Here is a 21,908-nt window from a genome sequence, read left to right as displayed (position 1 = left end):
TACCATCCTTTGCTCCAAAAAACAACACCATGAGCACTGTAAAACGATGGCAGCCAAAATACTGCAACAGCCAGTACAGATTTACTTATTTCTCCAATTTATATAGCTACCTTCTCTCACATAAAAGAGATTTGGACTATTTATTGGCATCACTGCTAAAACTTAACAGTTTTATTAAAAGAGCAGGGGAATTAGTATTGGGTAACTATTGGAATTAGAATTATCATCTTCCACCTCCCAATGAATTAAATATTCAATCACAGGATACATACAACTAACTTTGGGTTTTCCTATGGCTCCTGTATTCATTACTCTCTCATTTGCTTCCTACCAGCCCACATAATTTTATTCCTGATTATGATGGTCTTTTGTGGCAACTGTTATGCTATGTACCCAAGGAGCCAATTAAAAAAAACAGGTGGGAAGATTTATATGACTAGGTCTCCTGAGGCTCATGTTCTATTTGTCATTTTCCCAAAAATCAATATAAAGCAGTAGCTGTAGCCTTTAGAGGCTAAAACATAGGAAAAGTGCATTCGCCAGCACCTCCAAAAATAAATTAGACCTCCCCCAAACTGAAGGAAATTATATCATCTATCTGGAAGCATTGCCATTGTTTCAGCTGTTATTTTGAAAAGAAGCTGCCCCAAAGATGAAGGCCTTATTGAAGGGTGTAGACCATAAAGTGCCATGCTGATCCAACATGGGTTGATAGATGTTTTTGAACTCCTTGGTCACACAAATACACACTGGCACTTACAATTACCCACCCAGGGTGGGGCAGTAGAGAATTTCCGTAATATAAGTGAATAATTTCACATATGGGATACTCGAGGAAATTAAGGATTTGTTTCAATGTATTCCTAGTTCTGAAGCTTGACAAGTTGTAATCTAGCCAATATCAGAAAGAGAACAAATCCTTTTTCATCCACTGCAAACCAAGATTTTGTTCAACATCCAATATAAAGGTAAAGGATTCTGACTTAACTAGTGTATTCATAATTTTATGCCCAATTCCTATAGAATGCTTAATAAAGCCAATACAGAGCAGGATTTAGTATATTATGAGAAACCTCTGCTCCCCCCAAGTGTTAATTTTTCTAGTCACTTGGACTAAATTTAGCCCTAAATCCAGTCTTGCGTGAAGTTAAGCTAACACTGTCTGGGTAGTTAGGGCCTAAGAGCATCCTTCGCTTGTTAATTTTCTTCTTTGGTTCTTCCCGTTGATCTCAGACTAATTCTGGGTGTTGTGTGCATTACGGAAGACTGAAGAGGGGAACTTTATAGTTTATGTTTCTCCAAAAAAGCTGTAGTTTAGCTTTGGAAACTTGTCAGTGTTTCCTACCACATACTGCCAGAGAAGAAGATGCCAGTCCTAGCCTAATTTAATTCTTTTTCTGGGACCAAGAACAAGGAAAAGAAAGACAAATGGTATTTATTTGCTCTAGGAAACTGTGTTTCCGTACAAACTATTAAGTGTTTGGGATGGGACCAGTTATTTAGGCAAACAGGAGTGCTTTTACCCATTCGCTTGAAGAAAACAAAATGTTCAGTAAGAATTTAAGGGAGAAATATATGTCTTTTCACAAAGATTTATGACTGAGCATCTATTTTTATTATTTGTGCCAGTGCTGCTCTCGCAGATGACATCTCTTAAGATCACAACGATGCCTGGAAGAGTAGTCCAATGTTTCAAAAAAGATGCATTTCCAAACCTGGAATGGTTTTGGCCAGTACTAGCTGGGTAGGGCCCAGAAACTCTGTCATCACCAGACTACTCCATGAAGCTTCATATGTTATTTCCAGGAAAATTTCTATTTCTGTATTGGGAGAAGTGGAAAAGCACTGCTTGTAAACTAACTGAAAGGGCGATATGAGGATAAGCACATAGAATGGGTCATTATGGTGAAAATGTTCCTTAGGTCGTGCTTTGGAAAATGGTTCCATAATAGTCTTATGACCTGATATACTTGTCAAACTTAGCTAGCTTAGCTACAGTGCTTTCAGCAATTTTGGTAGCAATGCGAGTATTCCCAATTTTCTTCCATTATTGGCAAATTCACAGGTACTGCTCGATGCTGACGGAGATGTTCTATTAGCAACGGTATACCTATCTTTGTGCTTGTTCTGGATGCGGTGTCCACAAAGTATTGAATTTAGCAAATCTGCTGTAGATTGTAACATAGTGCATTGTTAAATTGCAATATGCAAGCTACTGTTGCAAATATCCTGCACTTTTTATCATACATGTGTGTATGTACATGCTCAGAGATGGCTGTTGGAGATGGCTGTTGGAAACAGCCTTCATCAAACCAAGAGGATGAATGAAAACTTGGCTTTTTTGGCAATCTACCGGAAATGGTTATAGTTTTCCACCATGGTGAACATGCCTTAAAATTTACAGGACTTCTTTTGCAGACCTTTACAAATGAGACACAACCTAGAGTTCCTGTGTAGATTTCTTCTCTTCCTTTTCCAATAGGCCCTTCCAACTACAACAGGAGCTATAAAGCAAAGTTTATATAGCTATGGACATGGATTTCCATACTGTACTGAATTCCCAGACTCCTTTGAGGCTTTGCTACCTGCATTAGTTTCTCCTTCACATTTTCTAAAACATGTAGGGTTCTTGAATAAACACTTAGGTTGCATAATAGGATTTGTAGAAATTTATGTCCAGCATGGATTCTTTTGAAGATAAAGGAAACCAAGGCTGAGAAAATGGTTTAGATTATCTCTAAATAATCTCAGGGTTTACAGAATTTAAGATTTCCAGGCAAAATGAAGATCCAGTGAATATGTTTGATGTGAAAGGTTATGTTCATTTCCAAAGAATATTGTTGCTTATTATATTGGTGAAAATCTACCTTGTTCTGTTTGGCTCTTTTCAGTAGTATTCCATTGTTTTTTCACTCACAGTTTTTGTGTGTAATAGTAAAATGTATGGCTTCTGATCAATTCTCCACCATTTCTATGTGGGGTTATTCCCAAATATTTTACTCTGAAAAAAAGAAAAGTAGATTGAATTCTATAGAGACATTCCTGTGTTGTGGTTCTGCAATATACATTAATTTTACTGAAGTTAAAAAATAATTGCCCTATCAATTCCATTTTTTTTCACAGAGAGGAAGTTGAGTTCTCAGAGGTAATCAAGAGAAAGAAGCAAGTGTTGCAAATATTTGTACTTTTCATTTATTTATTTTTGATTCATACTGCAGGTAGTTCTCTACTTACGAGTACAATTGAGCCCAACATTTCTGTCGCCATTAAGTGAATTTTGCCCCAATTGAAGACTTTTCCTGCCAAAGTTGTGAAGTGAATCATGGCAGTTTTTAAATTAGCAACATGGTTGTTAAGCGAATCTGGTTTCCCCATTGACTTTGCTTGTCAAAAGGTCTCAAAAGGGGATCTGATGATCCTGGGATACTGCAGCCGTTATAAATATAAACCAGTTGCCATACATCTGAATTTTGATCACATGGCCATGGGACTGTGGCAACGGTCGTAAGTGTGAAAAGCAGTCATAAGTCACTTTTTTCAGGGCTGTTATAATTTTGAATGGTCACTAAAACGACTTTTGCAAATCAAGGACTACCTGTAGTATATATGTCTATATCTATGTGTCTATCTGTTGGAAGCCAACCAATCAAAGCTGATTTCGTTGGTAATCTATTGGGAATTCTATACAACAAAGTAGTACATTTTTAAAAATCTGAAAGCAGATAATAGCAAACCATTTCCCTATTCTCATATTCCATAGTAGCTAAGGCAGGGGTCTGCCATGGTTGGGCGAGAGCTGCGGCATCAGACAGTTGAGGCGGGCCAGTGCGCTAGACTTGCAATTTGCTTTTGTTGCCTCCATGGCCTGCTCACTGCTTTCTCAGCACCTTGCACACTTAAATTTAGCGTGCTTCACAATGGGGGAGATGGCGTCCCATCCTCCTCCTGGAGCCCATTACGATGCAGAGCATCGGCCGCAGCAGGACTCGGCCAGTGTTTCAGGACGGAGAGAAAGTCGCTCATCTCCCTGAGTGACCAAGGTGTGACCAAGGTGTGCGCAACACCAAGAAGCGCGCAAGATGAGAGGCAAGTACAGGGGCACTTCCCTCCCACTCTGGAATATGGTGTGAGTCTCCATCCCCGCCGTCGCCCTTACCTTCTCAGCCATCAAGGAGCCACAGCAGCGGGATGAAAGAGCTGCATGTGGGTCGGGAGCCGCACGTTACTGACACCCAGGCTAAGGCATCAAGCTAGAAACTAGGAGACTGCGATCTCATCCCATCCTAGACATGAAAGCCGGCTGGGTGATTTGGGGCCAGTTACTTTCCCCAACACCCCTCACAAGGTGGTTTTTGTGAGGAAAATAGGAGAAAGGAGGGGGAGTATTAGATATCTTTTCTACCTTAAGTTATTCTTAAAAATAATAAATATTAATATTAAAAATATTGTTGCCAAGAAAATTTAATGGATGAATCCATGAAATTACCAGAAATCATGTTGAAATAAAAAAAATGATTTTAGTGCTATTATTCTTGAACATTCTACAAGAATGTTGGCTTTTTTCCTGCAATACTCAAGGGAGGCCTCACCTTAAAAAATGGAATAAAATGGTGTTTTCATCTTGGACTGGATAAAAATCAGTCTTTTTCTTCTGTAGATCACTATCCAGCTCATCGAGACAATTGTCCCCAAAAGAAATGATCTCATGTTTGTACTCTTGGAAAAGTACTATGGGAATTTTTAGTTTGCACCTAGCACTGCCAGCGTATGTGTCTGTGTTTGCTTGTGTCTGTGTATAGAGGGGGAGAGGGAGAGCAAGAGGGACAGGAACAAGATACAACAATAAATAGCATCTATATATCACTATATGTCAGAAGGCCCGGAGCTTTCCAAAATCACTGGAAACAATACTGAAGTTAATTATCATGGATAGTCTGAAATAGATAGTCTGATGTGGCCTTTGGTTATCCCTTCTTATGTACCCAGTGAAGCTGATCAGAAATGGAAAGTAAGAACCTAGGTGATCTTGCCTCTGTTCTGTACCATGAAGGAAAAAAGTTGGTGGATGGGGATGACATAGTCAACATTTTCTTTCTCATCAGCTCTGCCCAAATTGTGCATCATCTGGGTCAGATCATCCTGTATTTTTTCAGGCACTAAATGAATAGAGAATAGAGCAGAACAGAACAGAACAGAATAGAATAGAATTTTTTATTGGCCAAATGTGATTGGACACACAAGGAATTTGTCTTGGGGCATACGCTCTCGGAGTACATAAAAGAAAAGATACATTCATCAAGAATCATAAGATACAACACTTAACTGACTGTCTGAACCTGAGAAAGTGGTCCCTTAGAAGTGGTTTGGTAAGTGCATTTCTCCTTTATTGTTAATTGAGCAATCTGTCCATATTTCTTGCCCCTTTTTATGTGTGTCCTTCTCATAATGCAGATTAACGTCTGAAGGCTTCATATTGGGTCTGGAGTGCTTTGTGTCTGCAGTTTTAAAATATACATTTCGTCTTTCAATAATATGGTTGGAACTAGGTTGTTTGTTTATTGAATTTATATTTCCGCCTATTCACACATGGCGGCTCAAGGTGGTTTAAAGGATATAAAACCTAATTTAAAACAATAAAACTAATAAAAAAGGATCAAATAAATTAATATAATAAAATCATCCCCCCACCCCACCCCCACCCAGTGCCCTGGTGACAGCACATCACATGAGCATTTAATGGGCTCCATCCCGCTCTGGGTTCCCCAGGCCCGCTGGCAGAACCAGGTCTTCAGTGCCTTCCAGAAGAGTATTAAGAGTGGGGGCCATTCTAATCTCTGGGGGAATGATGTTCCAGAGAGAGGGAACCACCATGGAGAAGGCTCTTCTTCTGGGTCCCACCAGGTATATCTCCCTAGGGGATGGGACTCGCAACATTCCCTGCCTCCCTGCTCTGGTGGGTCAGGTAGATGTGACCATAAGAGGCGGAATTATTTGGAGTCTAATAATAACTCCCTGCATGCTGATTCTGCCAGGCAATATTTAGCCTTTGTAGATAAGACTACCATGCTTTGTTTCTTGCTATGTCAGGCAATGGGTGCAACTCAATAAAATAATTTTCCACCATACAGTATATAAAATAGAATAGAATAGAATAGAATAGAATAGAATAGAATAGAATAGAATAGAATAGAATAGAATTTATTGGCCAAGTGTGATTGGACACACAAGGAATTTGTCTTGGAGCATATGCTTTCAGTGTACATAAAAGAAAAGATACCTTCATTAAGGTACAACATTTACAACACAAATGGTGGTCATAGGGTACAATTTAACACTTAATGATACAACACTTAATGATAATCATAGAGTACAAATAAGCAATCAGGAACAATCAATATCAATATAAATCATAAGGATTACCAGCAACTAAGTTACAGTCATACAGTCATAAGTGGAAAGAGATTGGTGATGGGAACGATGAGAAGATTAATAGTAGTGCAGATTTAGTAAATAGTTTGACAGTGTTGAGGGAATTATTTGTTTAGCAGAGTGATGGCCTTCGGGAAAAAACTGTTCTTGTGTCTAGTTGTTCTGGTGTGCAGTGCTCTATAGCGTCATTTTGAGGGTAGGAGTTGAAACAGTTTACGTCCAGGATGTGAGGGATCTGTAAATATTTTCACAGCCCTCTTCTTGATTCATGCAGTATACAGGTCCTCAATGGAAGGCAGGTTGATAGCAATTATTTTTTCTGCAGTTCTAATTATCCTCTGAAGTCTGTGTCTTTCTTGTTGGGTTGCAGAACCAAACCATACAGTTATAGAGGTGCAAATGACAGACTCAATAATTCCTCTGTAGAATTGGATCAGCAGCTCCTTGGGCAATTTGAGCTTTCTGAGTTGGCGCAGAAAGAACATTCTTTGTTGTCCTTTTTTGATGATGCTTTTGATGTTATATCTGAAATGTTTTGGAGGATTAGTTACAGACAGTTTTAAATTAAAGTCCATAGTCCCTGTTAACCATCTGCCTAATCTTTTTACACCTGCCCAATCCTCGTGTTAATTTACTGACCTTTCTATCTAGCAGCCCAATTGCATTCACTATGTCAAGTCTACTCACAGTTATAATATATAGTAGCTTTTCTACAGCTTCTGCTCATACCTGCTAACATGCTTTGATTTCTTCCTTTGTTTAAATATCCAATTTCTACAGGATCCTTCACCTTCCTTTGATTCCTTTGCCTAGAAGCTACATCTGCAGACTTTATTAAGTCTATTAACTTTTAGGTTTGATTGAACAAATACTCTCCCTTTTTAAAAAATCAGTTCCAAAACAGAAGCTAATATTTCCAAGATGTTTTACTTCCATTTCTTTATTTTGATTGTTCATTATTTCTAAGCTATCTTTTTTGTCTTCTGCATGTACAGTTAAATCAAAAAGTAACAGGCTGTTCATTCAACTTCTATTATTTTTTTCTTTTATTATAAACGTGGCTCAGTGTTTCCTGTTCAAAACCCATATTTTCAACATTTGATTTGGTTTATCAACCCATGCTTTTGGCTGCTTCTTTTAGGCATATATCAATTTACACCACATTTCCTTTCCCTAGCTTTTCAAAATCTACTAGTTGGTGCACATGACTCTCTATTTTTCAGATCACTGCAGAAAAGCTGTCGAGATCTAAGTGTTCCACAGGCAATTTTCAAAATGCTGTGACACTTAGTAATACAGTTTCTGATGCTTACATATTTAACTGCAGATACCCAATCTTCATCATAGATTATACATAGATGCTTTAACACAGAAGAATAGAAGAAACAGAAAAAGATTATAAAAGGGTGAAAAAGTGAGTAATAACAGAAAAAAAGAAAAAGAAAAAGAAAGCTATCTAAAGAAGTGACTTCCAATCTTATTTGCAACAGTTACAAGTGTAAGCCGCCCTGAGTCTTCATAGAAGAGAGGGATATAAAGGCAAATAAATAAAAAAAAGCAGTAATTACCATCTCCACCTTCCCCTATTGCAGGGGTCCCAACCTTTTCTATACCCTTCACCCCTAGAACACTTCTGATATATTCTCACACCAGAGGTGGTATTCAGCAGGTTCTGACCTGTCCTGGAGAAACGGTAGCGGAAATTTTGAGTAGTTCGGAAAACCGGTAAACGCCACCTCTGACTGGCCCCATCCCCATCTATTCTCTGCCTCCCGTCCCAGCTGATCGGGAGGGAATGGAGATTTTACAGTATCCTTCCCCTGCCATGCCCACCAAGCCACACCACGCCCACCATGCCACGCCCACAGAACTGGTAGTAAAAACATTTGAATCCCACCACTGTCTTGCACCCCGTAAAAATAATTATATGCATATAATTATACATATAAACTATAATTTTGAAACAATTCTAAAATCAAGTTTTCACACTCCCTGGAATATCATTTTGCACCCCCACTTGGGAACCCTTGCAGTATGCCTATTGCATACTATATCATAGTTCCATTCTTCCCGTAAACAGAGCTTTAACCAATAAACCCTGAAATCAGTATCTCATTTTTACCCACTTTTAACGAAATGACTATAAAGCATTTCCAAACTTTTATAATAGTAATTGTAGCTCCCTCCTTAATAAAACAGATTTGTACAATTTTTGTCCAGCCTTCACCCTTCCCTTTTTAAGGGAATGTGATTGAGGAGGGGGATTGGCATCTAGCTCCAGAGGGCTAGAGGAAGAAGTAAACTGCCTTGCACTCTTTTCAAGCATGGTTATAACACATCAAGAGAATTGATCCTGCTTGCCAAATGACTTCTGGTGGGGCTCAGATGGGGCCACAGCAGAGGTGAGTTGCAGCAGGTCCTGACCACTTCGGAGAACCAGTAGTAAAAATTCTGACTGGCCCCACCCCCATCTATTCTCTGCCTCCCAATTCGCAGCTGATCGGGAGGAAATGGGGATTTTGCAGTAACCTTCCCCTGGAGTTGGGACGGAATGGAGATTTTACAGTATCCTTCCCCTGCCACGCCCACCAAGCCACACCCACCAAGCCACACACAGAGAACTGGTAGTAAAATTTTTTGAAACCCACCACTGGGGCACAGCATCTTTCCTGGTCCTCCTTGATCTCTCAGCAAGTTTTAACAGCACCACTCATGGTCTTCTGGGATGGTCCAGGGGTCAGGAGCAGGAGATACCTTGTTATGATGATTCTCCTCCTTTCTCCAGGTATAGTTCCAGACAGTGTTGTGGGGTATCTCAGGACTTGATTCTCTCCTTGCTTCTATATAACATCTGGGATCGGTGACTACGGCATCTTTACAACCTTGCTGGCTCGGGAATTCTGAGAGTCGAACTCCAACTCTCCAGTCCTTATCTACATGAAGCTACTGAGGGGATGTCATCTGTAACATGGGGTGAGTATCACACAGAGGTGGGTTTCAGCAGGTTGGACATTTTACAGTATCTTTCCCCTGCCATGCCACCAAGCCACGCCCACCAAGCCAAGCCACAGCCTCCAAGCCACACCCACAGAACAGATAGTAAAAAAAATTGAAATCTACCACTGGTTGCATATGAGCCAAACAAACAATGCTTCCCCAGTGCCTTTCTCACTGCCTGGAGTTTGTAAGAGTCTAAATGGGGGAAAACAAGCTTCTGAAACTTCCTTGTGTTTTGTTTTCAACGTTACCTAGTGGTCTTTGGTAACCGTGCAAAGTCCACTTTAAGAATATTTTTCCTGTCACATTACCTAAACCAACATAGACTTATGTAATTTCCTTTCCATTCAGATATATGTGCTTCTGATATAATATCACAACAGAGTTGGAAGGGACCTTGGAGGCCTTCTAGTCCAACCCCCTGCCCAGGCAGGAAACCCTACACCATCTCAGTCAGATGGTGATCCAACATTTTCTTATTCTTGAAAGAATATGTTCCTGCTTTTATTATGATTTATTAGGTGTTTCAGATTAAAACTTCTTCTGCCCTGAGCAAAGCTTCCCAGCCCTATTGCAAACTCTGAAAAGAGACTTAGAGGTTTGTAAGATGCAGTATAACAGCAATAAGGTAACTTGTGCTTTGGGTATGCATTCTAGATCCCTGCCACCACTCACCAGTGAACTGTAGCTATGGAAACTGAAATGTTTTGCTTGTGCAAAAATAGGAGAGGCTGGAATAGTAGCAGGCCTAGCTGTGCAGCACACTCATCTCCAAGCGGGTGTTCCATTGGATGTTTGTATATAGAAAACAACTGGCTGAGTTAAATATAAGGTGTATTTTGACTACTGTATTTATCACAACATGACTTGTTAAAAATACTTGTACCCTAGTGGGAGGACATAGCCTGACATAAACAATTTGAGGCCAGGTGTAGAACGTTCCATTTAAGACATTTTATTTACATACTGCTGGGACTGATCCATGGAATTCCCTGCCTGGGATGAAGCTTAATCAGAAAGCTCTGTATCAAATAACTGCTTATGAAAGCTAAACTTTAACCTCTTTTGGTCCATGTTCCTGAGGGTATGTGACCTGTTTCCCCTTTGTTGCAGTCACACCTTTTGGACAACAACCCATTGGATCTCAGTAATCTAATCTCAGCAATTTTGAGATGGGTGGATTTCAACTCTCAGAATTCCCCAGGCAGCATATGGTCCACTCATTTTGAACTTGCTGAGGTTGGAAAATGTCAGTTTAACCAGTTTGCTGGTGTCTGTTCATAAAGCAGTTCACTGCAGAATATAATATACCCGGTACAGTATTTCAGACCAACATATTGCTGTTCAAATCCAATCGTTGGTTGGCCTTACCGATCACAACTGCTTTGCTAGTTCTGAAATCTGTAAGAGATGGGTGTTAGCTTGTAAGAAGTTGGGTTTGGAGTTGCTTTGGCAGAGCTAATACTCTCCTCTAAACTCTTTTCAGTTTTTCTAATTTGCCAAAGAACAGATAATAGCCTTGGATCAGTTACAGCACTAGATTAAAGGAAGACGGGAGAAAGAACAACCAAAGAGAGAATGTTTATAATAGGACAAAATTTGGAACCATGTTCAAACATGAGGAACCAATTGTTCAGAGATTTATGGCTGGTTATTGGGCCTGGCCTATTTTCCTCAGGCTATTTCTACCTTAAATTTTAGGCTCATTACCAGGCCCTTCTGGAGGGAAACTTACCACAGGCTCCATCCCTGGTGGCAAGAAAATTTAGTCGAAGTAGGGAGGGAGGAAAGAAATCCCACTGGAACTATTAGAGTCGTCTTCTTCTGCAGTTATAGGTGCCAAAATTACTGCATGTCTGAATCGTCTTCCTGGGTTCTCCTCCTGTAGAGAAAAAAAAGGACATTTAAAACAGACAGACCAGAAACTCACACAGTTGTTCCTATTTTCTGCCAATTTTCCTCATGGTTGTTCAAGCTGATCCCCAATGGAAATCCGAATTGCATGAAGCTCCCAGCAGAATCAGAATGGCTGGCTCTCCTGCTTTGAGAGAAGTTACAGCCTGGCTGGGATTTGTTGCTGATATAAGACACAAATTAATTACTGTACCAATGAAGTAGGTCACTAGGCCGTAGAGTGCCATTGGGAAGCTGGCATTTAGGAAAGACCTTTTGTCTTTGGGTACAATGTCATATCATGACAATTAGCCTTGCTATAGTTTGCGCAGCATTAGCTTCTGGGAGAATTCAGCAGAGGAAGTGATGGAAAGATGGGAAATCTGGACACAGCCTACCAAGCTGTTGCCCTCAGATATTTTAACACACTTTTGTTTGTGTTGTTCTAAGACACACACATTATATTACTTGTAATGTGGGAAGAGAGCACAAGCGTATGGCTTCCAGACTGAGAAGCAAATAGAGGAAATTGTCACATCTGTGAGGTATAGCAAGATAATCAGAATTGATGTTATTCAATAGAGTTATAACGACTCTAATATTATTTTTCAAACCACTTTTTGTTTGTTTTCTGAATCAAGCGTTAGAACTTGAGTTGTGAGGAATTCCCCTGAGTCCTGGATGAAATATTGAGTCTCAGCATGTATTTTCTGTTGATTTGACTACAAAGAGGACTCTTTTAGCATTTTTGAATGTTAAGTTACATTTCTGTTTAGAGTTGTAACTTGGCCTTTTCTGTTTATTTAGTCATTCTAAATAGTCACCACACCCATGTCAACTCATTTAAGTTAAAACCTTAGGAACTGCTGAAGGATAGGGGGAAGAAAAATTACTGGTTAGAAATGATGGAGAATTACTGGTGTTTAATTAGTTCTTCATAAGTGAATGATGTTATTAATTTCATATCAGCTTTGTACTCCTTATTGATAATGCCTCAGTTCACTACTCAATTCATTTGAAAAGATTGGGGTTCTGATGAAAATTCTCCTATGGCTTCAATAGGATAATGATTATCTCCCAAAACTGTTTGGTTAATCAGATTGCAAATTTTGCTGCAAATGTCTGCAAATTCACTACAACATTTTAAGCATGTACTATTCATTGTAACTACAAACCAACCAACCAACCAACCAACCAACCAACCAATGGGATGAAATATGAAGTACGTATTTTACAAGTTCTGTTTTAATGGACACCTAAAATATGTAAGAACTGTAATAATAAATGAAATTGAAATGTCTCTGGGTTTTTTCCTTTTCTTCCCACTCCAGACTGACCAGTTCTTTAACAATTTCTGCAGGACAATAAGTTCTCAAAGCTTATTTGATTTTGCTAGAATGTGGTTTCATGTAGTCAGAAGGCTTATACCAGGGGTGTCAAACTGGTGGCCCACCGGCCGGATGTGTCACGTGCAGGCCACGCCTGCCCCAGCTCTGCAAAGGCAAAAAATGTCACAATAGGTCACACGATCGAGTTTGACACCCATAGCTTATACTGATAGCTGTTTGATGAGATGTTCCTCAAGCTAGAATCTTTTACATGTGTTGGGATTGCTGCTGCAATAATCCTCAGCCAGAGGGATCTTGACAGACTTGAACATTGGATGCTTTCTAACAAAATGAAATTCAATGGTGAGAAAAGTAAGTTTCTACATTTAGGCAAGAAAAACCAATTGCACAGGTATAGTATAGGTGGTACCTGGCTCAATGGTAATAACTGTGAGAGGGATCTTGGAGTCCTAATGGACAATGACTTAAATAAGAGCCAGCAGTATGCTGCAGCTGCCAAAAAAGCCAACACATTTCTAGGCTGCATTAACAGAGGGATAGAGTCAAGATCACGTGAAGTGTTAATACCACTTTAAATGTGGCCTTGGTGAGACCACATTTGGAATACTGCATCCAGATTTGGTTGCCACAATGTAAAAAAGATGTTGAGACTCTAGAAAGAGTGCAGAGAAAAGCAGCAAAGATGATTAGGGGACCAGAGACTAAACCATATAAAGAACGATTGCTGGAATTGGGTATGTCTAGTTTAATGAAAAGAAAAGGACTAGGGGTGACATGATAGCAGTGTTCCAATATCTCAGGGGTTACTACAAAGAAGAGGGAGTCAAGCTATTTTCCAAAGCACCTGAAGGCAAGGCAAGAAGCAATGGATGGAAACTAATCAAGGAGAGAAACAACTTAGAACTAAGGAGAAATTTCCAGATGGAAAAATTAATTAGTGGAACAACTTGCCTCCAGAAGTTGTGAACGCTCCAACACTGAAAGTTTTTAAGAAGAGATTAGACAACAATTTGTCTGAAATGGTTTAGGGTTTTCTGTCCAAGCAGGGGGTTGGACTAGAAGACCTCCAAAGTCCCTTCCAACTCTGTTATTCTGTTATTCAGCATACTGGCTGTTGCTGGATGGGGGGAAATATAACCAAAAAAAATCAAAGTTATAAAAAGAAAAAAGTCTCAAACAATTAGAATGTTCCAGTACAAAATAATACTTTTCTTATCAGTTGCATCCACCGTCAAGAAAGATTCAATTATTATGTGCAGAACATTTTGCCATTACTGTAACAACTGAACATTGAAAAGAAGAATAATGAGTGGCACACAGCCCAGTGAGGCATAAAGGTAAGGGACAACACTGAGTGGCTCAGGGAACCACAGTAGATAGTTAACAAATATGGATTTTTCTTGAACTGATCAAAACAGTAGCATGGTCATAGTGACATATCCTTTAGCTTAGATGTCCCCAACCCCTGGTCCACAGACCAGTACTAGTCCGTGGCATGTTGGGAACTGGGCCGCGCAAGTGGCAGATGAGCGCACAAAGTTCCACTTTGTGTGTGTGAAACCATCCCCTCCTCCCGGCTGCCACCGCCACTGTTGGTCCATGGAACTGGAAAGATTGAGGACTGCTGCTTTAGCTTTATCACATATAGATCATTGCATCACTAGAGTAGGATAGAGCAATATTTGCAGGGAACACTAACTGCCTGAGTTATGCTTGTGCTTCTAAGTTTGTCCTTGTAAAATAACAGTCATTGGATGTGTGCTACTCCATTGCTGAAACTACTGTTTTGGCTCTCAGTTTGTCCGTCTTCTATACACATATTATTTTTTTAACTAATTATTGATTTTTGAGAAAGCTCCGCGCATGACAGGAAGGGGAAATGTATTTGCTCTTGTTTGCGTCATTTTCTGCTCAAACTGATACCCGATAGCATTTAATGACTGGTTTTCTTTCATTAAAAATAGGGCACCTCCCCCCACAAAAATCCCATAATGTCTATGTGAAAATATACCTGTATTGAATGTATTTTTAGGCAACGCTTAGGATTACATCCAAACTAACTTTGGCGGCAATCCTATGTGTTACCTAAAATCTTCTGTAACGTGTAGTTGGGTTCTTATCTTGTAGACTTTGCTATACTGTTATCATGGCTTGCTGGACAAGTTCTTTTCTTGGATGAAGTAAGATATACAAGAGATGAAGCAACAGCAGGAAAAAGCTGAATCTGTGGTTCCAGAGCCTAACACTGAGAACCTGAAGGAGTCATCCTTCACTATACCAATTCTCTAACCTTGCACATGGTTACACAAAAGGACATTCTCCAAGTTGACCTCAAAATTGAGAGCCAAGAGAAAGAAAGATTAGGGAATGCAAAATTGTTTGGAAAGGCATTTTAGGAAAATGGCCTATTCTGAAATTACATTCAATCCAGGAGTAGATTACCACTCAAAGTAGGCTAATTTTTGCAATCAGCTCTGATTAGTACCATCTGTATTTAAGTATGGAGCTGCCAATATATAAGCTGCTACTGGAAAGCAGTCAAATGTAAACAAAAAAAAAAGTATGCTTTAATGCTGTGCCTTGTAAAATCTTGGAAAACTGGATATTTAATAAGACTTGATAATTTACTACTGATACTGAACCTTATTGTTTTGAACACTGGATCAGAGTTTGGCTGTATTGTTTGCTGTCATTACTCTGTTGATTTTTAATTCCTAACTTTCTTAGTATACTTCTTGTCCTATTGTGTCAACTTGAAATAGAACAATTTTAGTTCATAGTACAGGTTTATTGATTGCCATTTTCTCCATGTCAGTGATTGCATTTAATCTTGTTTATACTCCCATATTGAAAGACCTTGTCCTAAATATATAAATATAATAAAGTGATAGTAAAGAGATAGGAAGACAGAGTTGTAATCTCAGTTAAATCCTTAGCCCAATAACTTCATCTCATAGAAGTGATCTTGCAGATCTTGTGGACACAATCAACTTGGACTATTCTGGGAATTTCAGGATCTATGCCAAGGGAATCTTTGGGACATCAGGATTTAATGGGTTTCAAGATAATTGCAGACTTGAATATACAGATCAGTCTATAACTAGTCAATATCAACATCCTAACACTTTCATTTTATCATAGTTGCACATCATTCTATGCTTTTTAAAAAAGCTTACAATTTAGCCCATGTATTTTGAATACACATCTGGAAAGCAACATTACTCAAATATAAACATTTCTGAGCCAATAAATATTTCAACAATACTAGTAGTCTGTGTAAATTATGTACATTCATGTGGTGACATTCCAATTTTTCCAATTCCAAGATTATAACATTTTGATTGAAAAGAAATATGTGAACTCCATGTTAAATTTTTAAAAAGGATCTATGTCCTAAGGGTTTATGAACCTATACAGTCTGATGTTTATTTAGAAGATTTGAATTGACTGAGCCATGTTTCTTAATTTTATTTATTTCACAATATTTATATGCTGACCCAAGCCATAATGGAGAGGAGTGCAGTGCCTCACTTGATTAGAATGTTGGATTTACAATCAAAAAACCCAAGTGCTGCTATGTGATGGGGTGAGTTCCCATAATTTGCTCCAGCTCCTCCCCACCTAGCAGTTTGAAAGCATGCATACTCAGGCACATTAAGAGAGACATGAAAGGAGCCCCAAACCGGGCTTCCCAGGCAACTGGCGTTGTCACTGACTAATCCTTTCAACTCGGAATATCTTGGTGCTTCTGACACGAATGGGCCCAGATCCATATGGACCCTAGGTGGTAAAAAGTAAGATGCAGAAACAACATATATATAATAACAATAAAGAATTTTATATATATATATATATATATATATATATATATATATATATATATATATATATATATATATATATATATATATATATATATATATATATATATAGGTCTTTGGTTGTTCGGGTTTTCTCCGTGTAAAATTGGAAGTGTCTTGGCGACGTTTCGATGAAATCCCATTCGTCATCATCAGGCTTCAGCTTCGTGCTTCTGGGAGCAATGTGTGATCGCAGCTGTTTCTTCCTTTTAACTGCTAGTGGGGTTTGAACTGATTGGGTGGGAGCTTGGCTGTGCTCTGATTGGATGGGGTTTTCTGTGCTCTGATTGGCTGGGGTGTGTCCTGTGTTGGTGGGGGCTTGGTTGTGCTCAGTCTAGTCTGTGCTGCAGGGGGATTTGAGCTGGTGAGCTGCATAGCTGTTGTTTGGCTTTGTGGTCGTGCTACATCTTCATAGTGGGTGTCAGTCTGCTGCATGAATGGATTGGAGGGGTTTGAAATGGCTAATGTTGCAGCTGCGGTCTGGCTTCTGGTCCTTGGTCGTGCTTCATGATCAGTGTGGGTTTGGGTCTGCTTTCTGGGTGGATGTGCGGTGGTGACATCCTGTGTGGACCTTGTGAGTGTGGGTCTGGTGTCATTCCTCGTGTTAGGGACTCGTTTGTCAATAAGGCGGGTTTCCAAATGGCTGGTAGGCGGGAGGTGTCATCTCGTTTGTTCATGCTGTGTGGGCGTATTTCTATCTCAATGGCTTCTCTGATTATTCTGTTGTTAAAGTGTTCAGTTTTGGCGATAGTTCTGGTCTTTTTAAAGTCAATATCATGTCCTGTGACTTTAAAGTGTTGGACCAGGGAAGAAGTTGGTTCCTCTTTTTTGAATGAGTTCTTGTGTTCTTCAATGCGTGCACTTATTCTTCTGTTGGTTTGTCCAATGTATGTGGTGGGGCAGGCGGTGCATGGGATTTCATATACTCCTTGATTTTCTAACTCAATTTTGTCTTTGGGGTTTCTTAGGATGGTGGATATTTTTCTGTTTGTGCAGAATGCTGTCTTGATGCTGTCTTGATGTCATCTTCAGGCTTCAGCTTCGTGCTTCTGGGAGCATTGCTCCCAGAAGCACTTGAAGCCTGAAGATGACGAATGAGACTTCGTTGAAACGTCGCCAAGACACTTCCAATTTTACACGGGAGAAAACCCGAACAACCAAAGACCTATATACAAACACCCGTGAAAACCTCAGAAAACAAATATATATATAATTAAAAGTGCACTAACAACAGAAGAGAATATATGTAGCTCAAGGTTGAACTGAGCAGTCCTTCATGTTCTCTGAACTTGGTTTTTATTTTGCTTGCAGATGCTTTGTTATCCAACAAGTTAATATCATCAGTGCTAGTGAGTGTGGCATTTGCATCCTGTTTATATACAGTAGCCTTGCCTTGCCAGTTTTGACGGAAGTATGATTTTCTCCTTGTTAGTTCCTTAATTAGGGTATTGTTTTCTTCTTGATTGTTTGTCTAGATTTAATCCATGCATATAGGGGTGTCTTGGCTGCTGGAGAGGATGTGTTCTGGTCTTTTCTTGCTTTGTTTCCTTCTTAGATTTATGTTGTGTCTTTTAAATGCTGTATAAATCTAGTTTATTTCTGTGTGTCTATCGATGGCTGATTTGTCTGAATGCCAAGCTTCCAGGAATTTCCTAATACTTTGGGTCCAACATGCTCTCAGTTTCCCAGTTGAAACTGTTGTTGAGTCTGTCCATCTGTCATGTGATTAAGGTGCTTTTATGGTGTCTTCTGGATCCATAGTGGTTGTTACAGTCCTCACACTATATGTTGTAGATAAATAGTGTTTTTTCTTCTTGGGCTACTGGGTCCTTTGGTTTACTTAAGAAGTTTTGGAAGGTTTTAGTTGGAGGATTTTAGTTTGGAGGATTTTAGTGTCCTATAATGTCATGTGATTAAAACAGAGTGTTCATTGTTTGTGAGATGTTTGTGATGTATGGCAATCTATCCCTTTAATATATAAGTGTTATATATATATGTGTTGGTCATGGGTTAAGTGATCAGGCATTTTTTGATAAAGTTGTACTTTAAAGTTCCATTTTGCTGGAAGATGAATAGGCAGTCTATTTCCTTTTCTATAAAATAAAATTTCATTTATTGTCTTCAATTATATCTTTATGTGCTAGCAAAGAAAATAAGGCTTATGCTTTACAGATACATGCACATTTATCACTGGAGTTTGGTGATGATTTTTTTTTTAGAATAGAATAGAATGTTTTATTGGCCAAGTGTGATTGGACACACAAGGAATTTGTCTTGGTGCATATGCTCTCAGTATACATAAAATATACCTTCATCAAGGTACAACACTTACAACACTTAACAATAGTCTTAGGCTACAGTTAAGCAATCAGGAAATTTGAAGTTTACATAAATGTCTGCAGCAAAGAGCAATTGCAGTATGTCAAACAGATGAGATACATGCAGAATAACACAAGGTGCAAATCCCATCTTAGGTAATTGTGTCCCAAGGCTGACAAAAGTCACAATTTTTATGTCATAATATCATGATGTGCATTTTGCCACCTACCCCAGATACATGTGGTAATTTATAATACTTATGCTGGTCACTGTAATCTAATAGTTACATACTTCTTTTTCTGAACCTTACTGTATCTGAAAATATAAGACCAAACCCTTGACTTCTTTATCGGTTATGCAACTAGAACCCAGAAATAACTGAGATATAAATACAGATCTTTTGAATGCTTTCTATTTTGACAGGGATTATGGCTCTTCAAACATATCAGACTGGAAATATTTACGTTTTACCCTAACTTGATGTAGTACAATTGTTTTTAAAATAAAACTTCAAATACCAATGAAGTATTGGGACCACTTAATTTTTTCTCTATAGCTTTTCTCTATATTCACAGCTGTTCTGCTTTTTATATACTACAACAATATGGCCAGGAGGCAAAGAGGTCCTGATTAATGTATCTGTTAATAGAAGATCTGAGGTCCACTACCCTGTTTTTTCAAACTGGAAGACAGTTGCCCTTCCTCTTTTTGTGTCTCTCCTAGAAACTTTTGGTCATTTGAAACAACTGAATTGTATCCCAGCCTAGGCCACTAGTGTAACATTGCTGAATCTTTCAATGCCAATAAATGGTATGTCGTGTTAATTTTTGGCCTTGCATGACCACTGGGATTCAGGTTCTTATGTTATGAGGAAAAGACAGTGTTTATTCTCTGCTGGAAAATAGTCTTACTGGCAAGAAAGTAGAAAAAAAATAGCTTGGCTGCTTGCAGGTTCCATTACTTGCTAAAGATCTGAAGCATTTTTTGTTTAAACCATATGCATTTATTTATTATATTCCTACTCCCTCTATTTATTTATGAAACTTGGTTGGGCATGTCTGATTCTCATTTTCATCCTCTGTTTTGTTCAAAACAACCTCATGCATAAGATAGGCTGAAATAGGATGAGTGACACATGGTTGCCAGTAAGTTTCATAGCTGGAAGGTTGATATTGAGGATGATATAGAGAAAGTAAGTCTTTCCAATACAGAGTGTAACAAACTAGCCTTCCAGCCAATCATGCTGCTTTCAGGTAAACCCAAGTAATATTTTTATTCATCATTCATTAGTTATAACCTGCCTTTCTATAAAGTGTGTAACATAAAGAAGAGTTAGACTAAATTCACTTAAAATTATATAATAAATCAAATTCATCTTTGTTTTAAAAACAAAAATAAATTCTGAATCATCAGTGAAGTAGATATGAATTATTGAAATGAGTTGTAACCAATAATGGGATATAATCAAGTAGGATGGTGTAGACACAGGAGATATTGATATAAATACAAAAAAGCAGGCTAGTTGGAGCAATAGTCTTCCCTATAATGATGAATGGGTGCGAGAGTTGGACACTAAGAATGGCTAATGAAAGAAGAATTGATACCTTTCAACTGTGCTACTGATGTAAATTATGGAGTATACCATATACTCTGGACAGCCAGAGTAACTGACAGAGAGGTGGTAAATCATATGAAACCTGACATATCTCTAGAACCTTACAATCATAAGACCAGGTCTAGTTTACCTTGGCCATGTCATGCGTGCAGATCAGAGGTGGTATTCAGCAGGTTCTGACCAGTTCTGGAGAACTGGTAGCGGAAATTTTGAGTAGTACTGAGAACCAGTAAATACCATCTCTGACTGGCCCCGCCCCATCTATTCTCTGCCTCCCGAGTCCCAGCTGATCGAGAGGAAATGGGGATTTTGCAGTAACCTTCCCCTGGAGTGGGGTGGGAATGGAGATTTTACAGTATCTTTCCCCTGCCATGCCCACCAAGCCACGCCCACAGAACTGGTAGTAAAAAAAAATGAATCCCACCACTGGTGCAAATTCATTGGAGAAGGCAATGGCATAGGAATGGTCAATGGACAAAGAAGAAGGGGCAAGCAAAGAACATGGTGGCTTGATAACAAAGTTGAACATACAACAATTGAAAGAAGCTGTGCTTGACAGGGTAGCATGGAGAGCTCTTGCCTATAAAGTCATCAAGAGTCGGACACAACTAAATGATTAAAAACAACAAACAACGGACACAGATTTAAGTCTACTTCAGTCATGGAAGCTCCAATAGCTCTTTGGGTCATTGGAAGGGCTATGTATGCTATCTTGAACTTTTTGAGCTCTTTCTTTAAGAAAACTTCACCCAGATTCCTATCAAACATCTCCCTTATAATCAGACAGGGTCATCATTAAGTCCTGGTGTTGCATGAAGGAGCATGGAAAGTTTCTACACTTCCATGGAGTGGTAAAATAGAATGCACATCTAAATAAAATAAATATCTGAGTGGATGGTTCTTAATGCAATTTTAACACATTATCTGATTGACTATTTCCAAGCTTTACTCTACTAAATTTTTTTAAATAATGACATATTACCTCTTTTCTCATGTACTGGTATACAACATCCTTATCCTGAATGATGCAAATCTATCAAGTCAGTGCTGTTATTTTTACTGCATATCTAAAAAAAGACCTTAAAAGGGTTGCTTGCTACTCTCCTAGGCTTGGATGGTCAGAACATATGTTCAGACTTCCCAAAAGGAAAAAAAAAAGGTGGGTGGAGAGGCAACTGTATCAATTTTGGGTATATTGCTTATCCAGGATTACTGATGTGTCTTCTAAGAATTTCCCGTAACTTGGAATAGCAATGGCACGGCTGTTTGTCAGTCCTAAACTTGGTGAAGCGTCAACAATTGATAGCAAGTTAAATTTGATGCTGCTTTGATGATAGCACAGAACATCACTGACACAAGCAATATCCATGTTCTTTTTTACTTCGTTCATGACAAAATGTTAAAATTGATAAAATGTAAGACCTTTTGGAACCAAATGTATTTGGC

This window comes from Ahaetulla prasina, chromosome 1 (genome assembly GCF_028640845.1).
Source record: "Ahaetulla prasina isolate Xishuangbanna chromosome 1, ASM2864084v1, whole genome shotgun sequence".
Lineage (NCBI taxonomy): Eukaryota > Metazoa > Chordata > Lepidosauria > Squamata > Colubridae > Ahaetulla > Ahaetulla prasina.
The sequence above is the reverse complement of the archived record's forward strand: the minus strand, read 5'-3'. Positions refer to the sequence as shown.